The sequence below is a fragment of the Protopterus annectens genome, chromosome 2.part1 (genome assembly GCF_019279795.1).
Source record: "Protopterus annectens isolate FY-2018-M chromosome 2.part1, PAN1.0, whole genome shotgun sequence".
NCBI lineage: Eukaryota > Metazoa > Chordata > Ceratodontiformes > Protopteridae > Protopterus > Protopterus annectens.
In genome coordinates, this window is record NC_056729.1 from 1301770032 (window position 1) to 1301783749 (window position 13718).

The following is a 13718-nucleotide window of genomic DNA, read 5'->3' on the forward strand; positions in this document are numbered from 1 at the left end:
GATGTAGATGTGAATCCCTTCATGATGGGGTGGACTATATACAATGTCTTTCTAACCACTTTGGCCATGTTTGTGTCAAATGAGAGATTGCTATCAATTCGGGTCCCCATGTCCCTAATTACTTCTTCTGTACATAATGGAGTACCACCTATGTGGTACTTTGTGGGCACTTTGTTTTTGCCAAAGGGGATGACTATACACACTTTTGCATTCAGCTGGAGGCCATGGCTCTGGCACAAGTTGTCTGTTTCTATGATGCCCCTTTGGAAGATGCTTGTGTCGGCTGGAGAGTCGATTATGGCGGCCAGTTTGCAGTCATCTGCATATTTGGTCAGCCACAGTCATTCCGTGTTGGCCTGTACCTCCGATAAATATATACCAAACAAGAGAGGTCCCAGGACTGAGCCTTGTGGGACACAACTCGTAACTGGTTTGGAGTCTGGCATGGCTCCAGCAATTCTAACCATGTGGGTTCTGTCCTTGAGCCAGTGTGCAATCCATCTAGTGACACAGGGGCTTATATTTAAGCTGGTGAGCTACTCTAGAATGCCCGAGTGGGGTATTGTTTTGAAGGCTTTTGTGAGGTCCAGGTAGGCTGTGTGAACCACCTTCCCCTCTTCAATGGCCTTGGTGACTGTTTCAAAGAAATCAACCAGGATTGAGAGGCAGGATCTGCCCTTAACAAAGCCAAACTGGGTATAAACCAATGTCTGTAGGTCCGCAATATCCATATTTATGTGGTCCATGATGATCCTTTCCATAGCTCTGCAAACCAAGCTAGTGTGGCTTATGGGATGATAGTGTCCAGGATCCGTTGAGGCACCACCTTTCTGTAGAGGGACCACTGTTGCTGTACGCCACACTTTGGACACATATCCTGTAGTAAGGCTGGGATTGAACAGTAGGTTTATGTTTGGTCGTAGCACGTCTTGGTGGTCATGTAGGACACAGCCCGGGACACTGTCTCGTCCCATTGATGCAGTGTGTATTGCTTTGGAGAGGGCGGCTCTTACCTGAGCATCTGAGATGTCGGGGGGGCAGCACTCTGCTGGGATACATATTTGCCCTTTCAGTGTGGAGGGGGTGAGAAGTTTGCACTGAACTTTTCAGCTAGAATGTTGGCAATGTCTGTGGGTTTGGTGTTTCTATTGACATTTTGGACTACCTCTGAACATATCTGGGAATTACCACCCAGGTTCCTAACATAACTAAAGAAAGCCTTGTGATTATCCTTAGTGTCCTGTGCAATTTCTCTTGAAGCTGGCCTTAGACAATCTTATGAGTGCCTGTAGTTATTTGCTAATATTGATCAGTGATGCCTTCCCTTTTTGCTAATTTGCTGTATCATTTTGTAGCTTCCTCCTTCTATTGTGTAGTTTGTTTATGGCTGGGGTCCACCAGACAGGACGTCTGCCTTTGAAGGATTGGGTCTTGGTTTTATTCAGGATCACATGATCCATGCATTCCTGAAGGTGGCCATAGAATGCGTTTATAGAGGAATCTGCGGTCTGGTCTGTAGTTTCCTCAGGCCCGGGGGCTTTGAAGGTTTCCACCTCAGTTTTGAGGAGTATGAATTTGCTTTAGAGAAGTTGTTCACTGTGGTGTTCTGGGCAGGGGGTGGGGTCGGGATGTGAATATCCAGTGAGATTAGTTTATGGTCCGATCTTACCAGTGAGGGATACACTTCTGGTCTGGAGCATAGAGTCCCCATGTTGGTGATGATCATGTCCAGTATGTTTCCCCTTCTTGTGGGAGTGGTAACAAGCTGTTCCATAGCATTTGAGCTCATATATTCTAGGAATCTTTGGCCTAGGGTGTTGGAGCTAGAGTCATGCTCCCAGTCCATGTTTGGGTAGTTGACGTCGCCCAATATAATGGTGTTTGGAGAGACCTTCATATTTCCACTGTTCACAGGACGGCCAAGGGAAGTTCTTGGGTTTGGGAGGGTGGTCTGTAGCAGGCTATAACCTGGAAGGCAGTTTCACCCATTGTTAGTTGCACATGGATAGTCTCTGATGCTTGGTGCTTTGCCACCAACCTGGAGGTGTGGGTATCTTTGATGAATATCAATACTCCCCCCCATTTGTGGTTCGTTCCATGTTTTGGGGCTGAAAAGCATGGTATGAGGTTAAACCTGGAAGTGCTGGTGTGCTCTCAGTAGCCCTGAACCAGGCATCTGTTACTGCACAGATATCGATGTTCTCCATGCCAAGGAGAGTTTCGGGTGCATGCATCTTGAGGTTTAGACTTCTGGCGTTGGGTAGCATTACTCTTAGTTTCTTATCCCTTGTGATACCTATGAAGGTGGGTTTGTCATTTGAGCCTTGCCTAACATAGGCACTATGGGGGTAGCAAGAGCCTTTCCCAATATCTGAAAGCCCAGGGGTGACAGGTGCAGGCCATCCCTAGCGAAGCAGGTGGTTCAACAGAAGATGAATATGTGAAGGTGTAGTGCCTGTGATTAGTTAGCAGTAGCATATATGACTGCTCACGTGGACACATGCCAGGTAAGTCATATGCACTGTGTCACAGGCAATGTACATGTGAACAGGACAAACAGTGACATTCTGTCAAGTGAGACTTGGACATACATATAGTAAGCTATGCAGATGGCACTAGGAGTCCACAGAAGCTCTATAACTATGCATTGCAGGTGTGATCAGTATTCCAGGGTAATTGCAAGCAAACATGTATGCAAACAAAGCTACAGTAAACAGGGCTGCATGTAGTCCATTGTACAACAAACAAGCTGTACCACTTCCAGTAGGTAACACTGCAAATATGCAGGCACTATGCACATGTATGTGGAAATACACGGGTCAGATGGCTAGGGTCCAGTCTCAGCGCACACAAGTGTACAGACCATGTACTGTCAGGATGTACAATAACTGGATGGAAACCCATGTGCTCACACCTGCAGTAATACACATGTCAAATAACAGACACTGAGCCTTCACTCAGTGGTTCCATACTTAGTAGGATGTATGCTACCTGGCCTGCCACCACAGTATCCCCTCTCCCTCCTGTGACAGTTAGTTTTGTGTCTTGGGGCTGTCTAGCATGGTATGAGATGTGAGCTTGCAGTGCTAGGATGCTCCTGTGTGTCCTGTACCAGTCGTGTAGTACTGCACACATATCAACATCCTCAAACATCCGCATTGCAGAGTCCAGTGTGGGCAACATGCCACTTGCAGTTTACATGTCGTTCATTGCATATTACTACATTCATTACCTTATCCCCTGTGCTACCTATGTATGTAGCCTTCTGTTGACATCATTACCACCAGTATGCCAACGTGTGCAAGATGATACACTATGGTACTTACCATGGGTGTAGACAACAGTACATGACAATCACACCCTTACTGCATCAGGCATGCTGTTATATACCCACAATTAATTCAGCACACAGTACTGTTAACAACATGATACTATTACTACACATCTATGTGGTCACCCTGTGCATCAGCAACATGTTAACCTGTACCTGCACAGTTGTTACAGATTGCAGGAGGTGGCACAGTTTCATCATATGCACAGGGTGTGAACTTGGTATGCCTGAGTCAGCCACCGATACCACCGATTGACATGTATGTGTATGTGTGTTGGTGGGGGACAGCAGTAGAAGGTGGGGCAATGTTGATGCAGTGTATGCATGTATGCGGTAGCCCTAGGTGTTGTCAATTCGCATGTGTGTATGGATGCACACAGTTCCACCTCATGGCTACCATATACTGGTGTTTGTGGACAGCCACAAACTGTACCTGCCAGGTCATACAGATCAGTGTCTCTGGCCACGGACACGGTACCTGTGCCATGCAGGGGTGCTACGGAGCGTATCCGGTACCAACCCAGACTGGGTACTGTCATCAGAAGCAGGTGTTCTTTGACTGGACACAGATCCCTGTCGGGCATGGCCAGAGCCACGTGCACGTGGTCTCCTGGGGCAGTCTGATGACAGCACAGACCCAGCATTGCTGGGGCTGCTCTTGGCACTACGGGGGTGGCCGCGGCCCTGTTGTCGTCTGCGACGACTGCCAGCTGCTGCTGTTGCTGGCATACGGCCATGTCGACGCCTCAACCGTCCACCATCACCCTGGCTCATGGACATGTAGTTGTGGAACCGGTCTAATATGTCCCCACAACATCTGTCTATGACATCGGTAAAATCACGGATGGCAGCCACAATGTCATGCATACTGTCAGTCATGGCTGTGCCACATGCTGTCAGCTCCCTCAGACCCTGTCTGGTGTACCGTTCCATACGTGACTGCGCCTGCATGACAGCCCGAAACATAGCTGAGGTTGTAAAACCTCTGTGGGCACATCTGACAGAGGCAGTACGCCCACGGATGCTCCCATGAGAACCCCTGGACATCTGTCTGTGTGGTACCATCTCTGGGCCATGCCCATGGCTGCTGTGTGGGGAGACATGTGCCACAGATACCACATTACCCTGGTCAATGCCCACTGTATGCTGTCCATCACCTAGGGACATTGGTGACAAAGGGTGTATTGGCAGGATAACTGTGTGCATTGATGGGGTCGACAGCTGTGTACTGTCAATCGGCTGACCAATGGCGGACCCTGGCATTCCTTCCTGTGCCATTACACAGATGTCATCATTATCAGTACCCATGGCACCTGATTCAGGTTCCCTGCTACATGACACCAGAGCCGCACCAGAACCTGTGGGAGGGAAACAGGAAACACAGTTTACAATGTCTACACATTACCAGTGATGCACACATGCACACATGCACACATGCACAGGTGCACACATGCACACATGCGCACATGCACACATGCACACAAGCACACATGCGCACATGCACAGGTGCACACATGCGCACATGCACACATGCACATGTGTGCACATGCACACGTGTGCACATGCACAGGTGCACACATGCGCACATGCACACATGCACACGTGCACACATGCACAGGTGCACACATGCGCACATGCACAGGTGCACACATGCACACATGCACACATGCACACAGTTTCACATAATTGTACAGTACTCAGTATCCGTGATATCAACACACAGACACAGACACACGTACATGCATACAAAGAGCACTACTAAGTGAGCCTAATATTACTATTACTATCAAGACTATTACAGGAATTGTTAATACACACTCACCAGCATGGATAGGCTGCATTGCTGTTACACCGGAGGGACCTGCAGACGTGAAGAAACTAATGTCAGTGGGCACAACTGTGCCATTGTTACTGAGTATGATACAGGTCAGTAGTACAACAGTTGCCTTTCACAGGTCAGCTGCTAATATTGAGGATATCACACTTGCACATTAAATACTATGGTGACAACTACAAACCAAGGACACACCTCACACATGTGTTAACTACAAGTGTACACAACAGTCAACTATACATATGGCATATTACCTGCACGTTCACTGTATTGCTGCTGCGTGGCTCCAGCCTCAATCATAATGCATGTCTGCTGCTGTTATTGTTGCTGGCGGACTGGAGCCACTACACTCATGAGTAGTCCCTCCAGTCTGGTGAGTGGGGGATGTGTAGCCACCCCTCCACCTGTGGCGACTTGTTGCCTGTGGATATCTGACGCACGCTGGCGGACATTTCTGATTAAATCACTGCAGTGATGTTGTACCTGCTCATATGTCCTATTATGCGTGCCTATGTCATTTACCCGACGGACCAGGTCTTGCCACAGTGCAGCCCTCTCCTGCTGATTCTGGCTGGTGTGGGAAAAGAGTATTGCATAATCCCATACCAGGCTCTGGTGTACCTCCTCATCCTCAGCTGTGGAGTAAGTGGGATTCTGTGGGTGAGCCATGTACCTGAAAAAGAAAATAACCTGATATCAGCAATATATGTCAGCAGAATTTGGCACACATACTACACATGCTACTCGACTGTTATGATACAACATATCTCACATATATAGCATCTGTTTGTCTATTGGTGGATACACATGCAAATGGCCAGGTATCAGTGCTCAGCCAGCAACTGTGCAACAGTTCCTGGCATACTCCATACGACATACTACCAAACCCCAGCAGTCAGAACACTGATTCAGGTCAAGAGCACCTCCTCACTCTGGGGGTTTGTATCTAGGTACTGTATGGCCTACATCATCAACTACTGTGAGCTGACCACACACTAATTGCCCTGGATCTACATATCCCACCTCCACCACCAGCACAAATGACTATAGTGAATAACATTACAGATGCAAACTTTACACTTTGTAACAGTGACATGGTATCCTTTCAGCCCACTGGGCCAGTGGCAGATACAACCCACAATGCTGACCCCTAAACAATTGCTTTCTACAGACATCTCTGAAAATGCATGGATCATGCAATCCCATATATGACCAAGACACTCTCCACAAATGGACAGCATCCTGTCTGGTGGACCCCAGCCATAGACAGATTGTATTACAGAAGATGGAAGCTACTGCAAGACAGAGCATAATTCCATAAAGGGAGGGCATGTCTGAGCAGCACTAGTAAGGATCTATTTTCCATCATACAAACATCCATGGGCAACTTTGAGAGGGAAATCAAGAGGGACACTACAGATAACCAGAAGGCCTTCTTCAGTTATGTTAGCAACCTGGTCAGAATCCATCCTCTATGCCCATAGTTAGTACACAACAACAAATATTTCACTGACACCACAGATATTGACAACATTGTGGCAGACAGGTTCAGTGCAGGTGTCACCCCGCCCTCTCCCCCAAAATAAGACATAGTTATCCCAGCTGACTGTAACCTACCTGTCATCACAGATGTCCAGGTTAGAGCCGCCCTCAGGAAAGCAGAATACACAACATGACTGGGACCTGATGGTATCCCAGTTGCATGCTACATAAACTCTGACAGGAGCTAAACACACATATAGAAGTGCTATGTAACACTAGCCTGACTACAGGATATGTACCTGTACACTGGCGCACAGAAGCAGTGGTTCCACTCCATGAAGGAGGCACCTCAACATACCAATACAATACAACACAATGCATTACATTACAATACAATACCATACAATATGCTATTGCCCCTGGGACTACAGCAGCATACTGTTCTGCTACCCTGACCATTGTGACACATGTGGTGTGATGGTACCTGCTGCTGTCACACAGTTACACAGGGTGACTCATACGGCATATTACCTATTTGACTAACATTCAGCAGGGGTATGTGTGACATGTACTCATGGGGAGTCTTGCTTCTTAACACTGTGTGGTTTATTGCAGGGTATGTCTTATCTGTGGGTAGGAACGTTTACCTTCACATGTGCTCTCTATTGCAGTGGCATGGACGACACACAGCAGTCATTTAGGTTGTGGATGGTGTGAGGTGTTACTATGGTTGTTGGACATCTGTCATGGGTGTGACTTACATATGTAAATCCAGGAGTGGCAACCTCTATGTGGGTAGTATATGTGTACTCTGTGGTGTTGTCAGTCACTGTGCATTGGTAATGTGTTTAAATGCATTGTCACAGTGTTGTACATGTCACTGTGTCCTTCTCCATATCTGTAGCTGTCATGTGAGGTCCATACCATGTCATCCATTATGTGGTGTGGAGGGGTACACTGACCTACATGTCCATAGCTGACATACCATGTCTGCTGACACATACCATGTGCAGGTATTCCAGGTATAGTGTGCCACTGTGAATATCAATAGTTCCACTATTGTACACATTTATGACCCTGTTCACCCCTTACACATGCAGTGGTGGGCAGCCAATCACATATCTGGTGGTTACTGGTGTAGGTGATTTGAAATGTGGTATGGTACTCCAGTTTTGACACTGGTGTTCACTCCATGCCTTTGTCACCAGGCACCTGTTGCAATACATCTGTACACATGTGCCTCACTCAGAATTTCTCTCTCTCTCTCTCTCTCTATATATATATATATATATATATATATATATATATATATGTATATATATATATATATATATATATATATATATATATATATATATATATATATATATATATATATATGTCTGTATACATATACACATATATAGATTGATGTACATATATTGCTATAGATGTGGAGAGGGGGGACACAGAGGGGGTGAGAGTGACAGAGGGGGTGGGACAGGGTGTGTTGAGGTTGTCATATGCAGTCATACCTGTAGATAGTCAGATCAGTCTGTCTATGTATATGTATCTACATATATCTATATCTGTATGTGTGCATTACATATATATGTTTGTACATATTCTATCTATCTACATCTGTCTATGTATTCCTACATCTCTCTCTATGTATGTATACATATATGCATATATATATATATATATATATATATATATATATATATATATATATATATATATATATATATATATATATATATATATATATATATATATACATACATACATATGTTGACATACATACGTATCCATATGATAGACAAGTATATCAACATGTTTGTCTCCCATACTGTATACACACACTAACATACTGCTAAACATACATAACTGTGAAACCTACTTTGTACATTGCACTACAACCTACAGTCAACCTACATTGATATGTGCACATAGATGCTCTCACATACAAATGTATGTACAGCCTTCACTGATAGTTGCTGTATGTCCCCTGCCCTTTACACATCTTCATATACATATGGATACAGACCAATGACACATATGGAGGGTTCACAGTATGTAGACCTTTATAGTATTACTTTACATTACCTGTGTTTGTCACAACTGCTTGTGTTGCCATCTGGTTTTCTGTCCTGCTGCTCCACTTCCCAGTTGTCAGCTTTCAGGTGGCTGTTGCTGAACAGTTTTGTTTGTGTCTGCTTAATTTCAATTTTCTCTGTCTCTGTCTCTGTCTCTCTCTCTCTGTCTGTCTGTCTGTCTGTCTCTCACATCCTCCTCAGGGTGCAATGAAAGTATTGCATGTGTGGACTGGGAGTACAGCATACTTTTGTAGGTATCTGCATATGCCCATGTGATGGCCTCTGCACCAATTGTTAGCCAGCATTTGCTAATTGCATGCAGCCAGTTGTGCACTGATTGCAGTTCTCACTGTGATTTCAGAACAGTGCTATAAAAAGGTATGTGAGATAGGTGTTGCCCTTTCAGATTTTAAGGGCAGGGACCATGCTGGTATGCTGTGGACAATGTTCTGTGAGTATAAATGTTGGTATCTCTCTCATATTTCCAGCTGTGTTGTAGATTAACATTCCTCCATTCATTTCTCCAGTTTCCTGTACTAACTGTGTATGTACACTGACACCTACAACTACTACTACTGTTAATGTGTGTGTGTGTGTGTGTGTGTGTGTGTGTGTGTGTGTGTGTGTGTGTGTGTGTGTGTGTGTGTGTGTGTGTGTGTGTGTGTGTGCTTTCCTTTCACTTTTCCTTGCACTTTGTTGCTAAGGCTTCAATATTTGCCCTTTACAGTCACTACTCGTATGCCTGCTAGGTGTCCTGACTGTAGTGTGCTGCTGTAGCTTTCCTATTTTCCATGTACATTCACACCTTGGAATGCTTGCTATATCTGCTAGGGTGTTACAGCATGCAGTGTGGTCTGGCCATGGTGTGGGCCTTGACATCTATTAGGGTATTTGAGTATGCTGCTGAGTAGGCTCCAGACACTCTCAGGTTCATCTGTTATCTGCCTCATGGAATGGTACATATCAGTGGGGTACACCCATTAAATTGTCTGGTATGCTGCAGTTGTGACTGTGGGTTAGCATGAGCATATGTATTACTACACTTATTCTGCCATGCAAGTGGTAAATACTTTCAGGACTCCATAGTTACCATTGCATGTGTTGTTACACCTTTCTGCCTACTGTTTGTACATTTCACATGGAGTCTGTGGGGCATCCCTGTAAGTCATTCACTGTTGCTATGTCTAGGCTCTTAACTATTCAAATATGGTGGTGTCAGACCTCTCATGTGTACAAATATTTGCAGGTTGTCCACATTTCTGCCTCATATTTTGGTCAATATCTCATGCACAGCTTTTTCTGGCAAATCACTCTGGGCTCAAGTCAGAATATAGTGACAAACATTCAAGTTTCAGACTTCATACCCTTCCAAACATCCCACAAAATGCAGACCCTGTTACTCTCTGAACTGTCTGCGTTTGTTGTAACATTATTTGTAATGTGTCCCTGGTTTTGGGCCTTTGCTCCACATATTTTATTACTTGGTCCGGATGTGTTCCTGTAAGAGGTTGTAGGGTATGGGCAGTGATTATCCTGCTGTGAGTATGTGTGTGGCTTGCAAGGTGCTATAGTGACATTATTACCTACTAGCTACCAACTAGCATGGCGGTTTCTGTTCACACACTACTATTATGGAAATCCACTAGTTTTGACAGTAATTCTAAATGACATGCTTTGTGTACTTCACATCCTATATTCCCTTTACATTCATTCCTACTATTACATGATATATTTATTTTAGCACAATGTTCTTGTATAAGAGTCATGGCTTAGTGGTAAGTCATGCAGACTACTGTTTCCAAGGTCCTGGGTTCGGGACTGCCAGTGGGATTTTATTTCGCTTCTGAACTGACTACAGGACCTGTCAATCAAAGTGACTAAGGCACTTTTAAGCAGTTGTAACCGGTTAGCGCTGGTTTGCGTGGAGCTCACGCATGCGCACTGGCGTTTAGCTCCGCGCACAGAAGCGCACATCCGCTTACAACTGCGTAAACGTGCTTACTCTTGCGCACACCCACTCTAATTTCTTTGAAACAAATGAAAATGGGGAGACAGGAAAGTGGTGAAAAAGGGGTCACAAAGAGGGTAAGACAGTAGAGAAACAAGCTTGGGTTTTGCAGGAGGGATATAGGTAAGGCCCATAGCTGCCCATTCCTTCATCAGGAACAGCTGTGCATATGCTTGTAATTTTGTAAGGACAACAGTAATACTTGTTGTACAGCCAATTGTAATTGATAGTTTCCATGTCTGGTAGACATATGTGCGGAATGGGCAGCTATGTATGGGGCGTAATGTTTTTGTGGGTACAGAGAGCCCTTTTTTTTTTTTTTCAGGTGAGATTGGTATGTCAGGTGAAGGAAGTCGGTACAGCTGGGGAGGTAGGTTGGATAGGTAAACAGACAAGACAAACAAGATGCATACAGGGGCGGTGTATGACACGTGTGGGGGGGTTACACAATTGACGGGGACGGAGGTTTGGATATCCAGAGCCCATGAGCCCACAGATGGCAACAGTGGAACTGATATCCCCACCCATAGGCAGTTGCCACTGTTCCTTCACTGCCCAGGACAGGGCTGTGCTGGGAGCTGTGTAGGCTGGGCAACAGGCATGCCCGTAAGTTGTGCCACCCGTGCCTCAAGCTGTCGTAGGGGCTCGAGAACAGAGTCCCGAATCTCTCTACACACCACAGTCCGGACGCTACGGAGGGTAAGTGGTGGTTCTCCTCCGGCCACACTTGCAGTGCTTCCACCCACAGGTGGCACAGGGCCACAGGAGGAGGGTCCAGACTCGGCACTAGTGCCAGGTGCACTTGCCAGCTGAGGTGGGAGAGGTGGGTCCGCTGGAACCCGCCTTCCCTGTCATCCTATGTTTTGTATTATGTCATGACAGTTTGGGTTAGTGACATATAATACCATTCACAATTAGTTGTAACAGCATGCATTTGTATTCCCATTAACCAAACACCCAGATATTCACACCATTGAACAGCGTGCATAACACATGCATAATTTGAACAGCAATACACAGTCCAACAATATGCAGGGTTAATTGATGGCAACAGGCCATCAGGTTTGGATTTATGAACAGGGCAGATGCATCAACGGACATGCAAATTTATATGACCCAACAGGACAAACGTCCAGGGGTGTTAATTGTGATTGCACATACCATTTTCACGTGGAATGGGTTATATGTGGTTATAGGGTGGGGTGAAGAAAATAATATTAACACCTACAAATACCAATACATATGCTGTACAGTTCTAATAGCTACAGATATATACACACTACTGTTCTAACTACAGTTTCCTATATGATAACTATTTCAACTTGGTGATAGGACTGTTACTGCAACATCAATATACATTTTATTGTTCTTCATACACATTCATATCTAGCTTTGTTCAGCTACATCATCCTGCTACATTTGCTTTATATAGCTGTAGACAAGTGTGGATGTTTGGTATATCAGACAATCATACTATCTGCATATTGCAGACTGAGAGCAACATATCCAGATTTTGGGATACACATTCCAGATGCAGCAACACTTTGAACAGATTTTGCTGTTTGGTTTTGATTCTCACATGCATTTCATTCTGTCTTGACTGCAGTATACTTTATTCAGGGGTTATTACTACTGTATTGCTGGATTCATGACACTTTCTCACATTCTCTCACTTGTTTTCGTTTTACTATTCAGGATGGTATTTACTTCTAGGCTTTATTGACATATTTTACCTGTAGTTATTACAATCCTTTCCAGCAGTCTCACTTCTGTCATGTTTCAGTATTTCAACAGGGATATATTTCACACATGTAATTTCATCATATTCTGCAGCTATACTTTTCAGCCTGCTGCAGGTTGTGTACTATTTTTTAGGTGAGGCATTTTTATTTCAGAATTTATGTCAGACATTTTCATTTTTCTGTTTGGCTTACAGGTTGAAACACACTTTTGTAATCAAGCCATACTTGCAAACACTTTCACACTGTTACTTGCACATTTTATTCCTTAGTGACTACACTGCACTCTTTTGCTGACTGTTATACTTTTATATTTCTTTACAGTTACTGGCAGTGGATTACTGACCTTCCTGGTGGCGCAACTGCACCAGCCTATCGCCATAGGCTCTGCAGTTCGCAGAACAGACACCTGCAGCTGTAATATAAATGAAGTAATATTGGAATACACATCTGCATAATATCAGCTAGTTTAATTTCTTACATACATAATTAAATGTAACTTACTCAGTAGTGGGGCGTTGTGCATTTGCCTGGCCTCCTGGATCCAAAGGTTCAGTTGGTCCTGTTTGCATCTCTTCAGGTCCGCATAGTGGTGACGGATCTGCTCACCAGTCCTTGGAATCCCTGTGGCACTGGTGAGATCATGAGCCAACCGGTCCCACGCCTCAGCCCTGTATGCTCCCCAGAGGACCTGGCCCTGCATGAGTTGGGCCTCATGATTATGGACTAGGAGCCAGACCATGTACCTGGACTCCTCAACGCCCCACCTCTGTGCTTGAAAACAACTACCCTCTCCTACTCCTGTCATTCTGCCTGCAGTTCAGTTCTACAATCGTTTATGCTGTGTATTCCTGCCTATGGGGCTTATATAGTCCGTTTTTCCCGCACATATCTGTGATTGGCCATTTTGGAATTGTATTAACTTCAGTAAACCTGCATTGTCATGCTCCAGTTTGTATTCATTCCTATATATTAGCTATTATTGCATTTATAGGTACTGCTGTCATGGCTTAGTGGTTTGGTACCTTGACTATTGTGTATAGTATCCTGGGTTCGAACCTGGCCTCTACTTTTTATTTTTCATGACTGTCTAGACATGCTGAGGGGTGTGTCTGTGTAAAGGCAGTTTTGATACGGCTTGCTCAACGTTGCCCGTCGGTTAGCTTGTTTGCGCGGTGCGCAGCTCCGCGCAAATGGGGTAAGCTGGTTTAAGCCTCATTTGGCTATCGGCATGCATATTATGCTC